The sequence below is a fragment of the Cervus canadensis genome, chromosome 4 (assembly GCF_019320065.1).
Source record: "Cervus canadensis isolate Bull #8, Minnesota chromosome 4, ASM1932006v1, whole genome shotgun sequence".
NCBI lineage: Eukaryota > Metazoa > Chordata > Mammalia > Artiodactyla > Cervidae > Cervus > Cervus canadensis.
This window is the reverse complement of record NC_057389.1, coordinates 9,482,666-9,486,565: the sequence shown is the minus strand read 5'-3', so window position 1 is coordinate 9,486,565 and position 3,900 is coordinate 9,482,666. Positions and strand designations below refer to the sequence as shown.

Here is a 3,900-nt window from a genome sequence, read left to right as displayed (position 1 = left end):
AAAAAAAAGAGATAAAGCTGAAATATGCATCATGGATCATGAACTAGGAATAAAAAGAGAAACGCCTGCTCAGAATATCACATAAGAAAGCAAAAATGAAGCCACAAGTATATATTTTTAATTTCCCTTAATTGAAATGTACTTTGTGGAATTTCACCCAGATGTTTCTGAAATTATAACATAAACTTCATATCTTCTGTTGGACACTGTCATTTATTTTTTCAATTTGTTTCAATCATTTTTTAACTGGCCAGATTACAAATATAATCATGGTAGATACCTTGGCTCATCCTTCTAATAAGCCTGTTGATCTGGTCTTCCCTGTTGCTAGCATCTCCACCTTCTACAAAATGGGTGGTCTTTTTCTTCATTCCATCTCATGAATAAGGCAATTTAAAGGGCCACAGGAAGTTGTTTGCTTCTTTGAAACGTTTTCCAATGGTATAGATCTCATGAATCAGATCCTCCAAGCAGGTAATGCTGTTATTTCCCAAGAGATCAAGCAAACAAGGCGGTATCTGTCAGGGCAATTCACTTCTTGTTGATTTTGCCATAACCACGCTTGTAGATCAGTTCATTTATGGACTTCAGATTTGGGTACCCCCATGCAATGTATGGCAAATAGATGGGGAAGCAATGGAAACAACGAAACACTTTATTTTCTTGGGCTCCAAAATCACTGCAGATATGGCGGTGATTGCAGCCATGAAATTAAAAGACACTTACTCCTTGGAAGAAAAGCTATGACCAACCTAGACAGCATATTAAAAAGCAGAGACATTACTTTGCCAACAAAGGTCCATCTAGTCAAAGCTTTGGTTTTTCCAGTAGGCATTTTGTGGATGGGAGAATTGGACTATAAAGAAAGCTGAGCGCCAAAGAATTGATGCTTTTGAACTGTGGTGTTGGAGAAGACTCTTGAGAGTCCCTTGGACTGCAAGAAGATCCAACCAGTCCATACTAAAGGAGATCAGTCCTGAATATTCATAGGAGGACTGCTGTTGAAGCTGAAACTCCAATACTTTGGCCACCTGATGTGAAGAGCTGACTCATTGGAAAAGACCCTGATGCTGGGAAAGATTGAAGGCAGGAGGAGAAGGGGATGACAGAGGATGAGATGGTTGGATGGCATCACTGACTCGATGGACATGAGTTTGAGTAAACTCTGGGAGTTGGTCATGGACAGGGAGGCTTGGCTGCTGCGGTCCGTGGGGTCACAAAGAATCGGACATGACTGAGCGACATGACTGAACTGAACTGATGCAGTGTATGGCTCCACTATTCTCAGCGTGTTAACTGATGCCCTGTTGAGCTTCACAAAGGTGCCACTGAAGATCCGATGGAGGCACAGGAGCTGCAGCACCTTCTGAACCTTTGGGCTCACACGGTTGGTATCTCTGATCCTGATGACAAATGCCAATTTGGGTTCCACGGCTACGCAGAAGTTGCTGGCTCTTCATGCCATCCTAGCCATTCGAATTTCAGTTCTACATATCTGCTTAGCTTTTTCATTGATAAGCTTCCTCCTTGCCTTTCGGAAGCATCTTTTGGGCAAACTTCTTTCTCAGGTGCTTGATCTAAACTCGGTGAAATTCTTTCGCTTTTTCTTAAGGGTTTCTGGCACAGCAGGAAACTTCTTTTTCTTTTTTTCCTCTGCACCGTCCATGGTTCCAGCCGGGAAAGAGGGAGTTGGCACATGCGCCTGTCACTGTATTTTAAGTATGGGATTTTACCTCCTAGAACCTGAGTTCTCTGCACAGGTGCATGGTCTGTAAACTTAGACAGTAGTTGCTTAGCCATTCAGAACTAAAATCCCCAGTCCATGTAGGAATGAAAAGCAATAGCTCATCAAGAGAACATAAAGGAAAGGAGAAAACTTTCAAGGTCCCTATGTACCTGAATTCAATTGAGAATGAGTTCTGACAATTGAGGTTGTACTTACACATAAGGCCCAATTTAGTCACTTTCCTAAAAATAAGCTGTCAAGTCAGTCAGCCAAATAATTCATTTTTTCAAAGAGAGAGATTTCCTAATCAGAAGGTTGAACTCATCAACTGTTTGCAGTGATTGACCGTTGTAGTTAAAAATAATCACATCAAAAGCACCTGTACCTGGAGAAATTTATTCAAATGGCTTAATAATCTTAGCACTTCACCCCTTAGCTCTTAGGACAATAGCTTAAACGAGTGGGTGTCCCACACGTTTTTGCTGAGTTTTGACACAAAGAGTTCATGTTTCATCGAACAGTACCTGGTCAAAACCAAGATCCATTTTGAATAAGAACTGGGAAAAAAAAAATCAAGTGTCTTAAGTTTTGGAGTACAAAAGGCAAAAATTAGTCCCAATATCACATTTCCAGTATTTAAATAGTTTTAAAGTAGTAACCATAGTAATCACTCAGTTGTCCATTAAAATCAAATTTTTTAAATGAAAGAAAAATTAATAAAGAGCACTTTCAGTAACTAAGACAAGGGCCGCTGTAAAATGACTACCTATGTGTTAAGTCTAAAAGGAACTGCTCATGAAATGATTTCTTTTATGATGAGATTACTGCACAGCTGGTTCTTAGGAAAGTGCCTCAATGCCTAATCTACCTGGTTTAGACTAAGTCAAATTTTCTAGTACTTTCATGTGTGATTTTTGGAAACATCAACAAAGGACCGATTTTTATAACCAAAAAACCCTTAATATGACAAATTTCACAACACAATGCTTTAATAAACTTGAATTAAGTTATAGTGGGATAATTTACAGTTTGGTATTAATTTTCAGTACCCTCCTTCCTTGAAAAAAAAAGCTTCAGTCATGAAGGGCCAGAAAGTTGACTTTATCCCTATCTTGGTATAGATTTAGATTTTTTTATCCTTCGAATCTGGGAACTTTCCCAGTGGCTCAGCTGTAAAAGAATCTGCCTGCAACGCAGGAGACGTAGGAGACGCGGGTTTGATCCCTGGGTTGGGAAGATCCCCTGGAGTAAGAAATGGCAACCCACTCCAGTATTCCTACCGGGAAAATTCTATGGATGGAGGAGCCTGGAGGGCTACAGTCCATGGGGTCTCAGAGACTGAGCAGGAACGCAGGCCTCCTTTGATTTTATTCTTGGAAACTGGTGCCCTGTTCCGGAGAACCATAACTGGGTCATTGCCGCTGAATCATTTTCTTTCTATCAACACAGAACTTCCAGTCTCTCTGTCAGCTACCAATCAGAATTTGAGTTACTCGTTTCAACAGCAAGGAGTTTACCAACTTTCATGAGCTTCTTTGTCTGTTCCTGTCACTACTGCACAAATCTTTGCAATTAAGAACTTTTCTTCAGATAAAAATTATCCTCCTCAATCCATTTAGGATGTCGTCCTTCCTCCGCCACTGGCAGGAAAAAGCAGATGATGATTTTGATGACCAAGCAGACACAAATAAAAGTCATATTTAGCAAGACAAATTTAAATATACAGCTTTAGGAAAATGCTGTTTATTTCCAAAACACTGCAGTATAAAGCAGGTGCAGAAAACTCAATCTCTTCAACAGCATCATCTTTATTGCACATTGACTTGTAGAATTTAAGTAATCAGAAATTGTGGGGCTAAGAAATAAAAACAGAGGTTGCTGTGGATCTATAATGTGTGAAGAACATGGTTTGAGTGAGTGAGAAAGAAATGCACGTGAGAGTCAGACCTGCACCCCTGCGTGTTGACTATGAAACCACTTAACCTCAACATACATCAGGTTTCCCCGTTTGTAAATTATAAATTCTAGTTCTGCCTCTTTCATCACCAGAGTGTTGAAAGTATGTTGTAACGAAGTGTACGTTAACTTCCTTTGAGGGAAGAAAGTTGTAAAACATAAATTCATTAAGTTACATTAGAAAAACTTTTCCATTAGAAAAGCTGGAGCAGAATACA

At 39.7% G+C, this 3,900-nt stretch overlaps 1 pseudogene; it reads right to left on the bottom strand.

Annotated features, from left to right (window-relative positions):
* Positions 1-242: 242 nt before the first annotated feature.
* LOC122439429 lies at positions 243-1,666 on the bottom strand (annotated as a pseudogene).
* Positions 1,667-3,900: the final 2,234 nt, after the last annotated feature.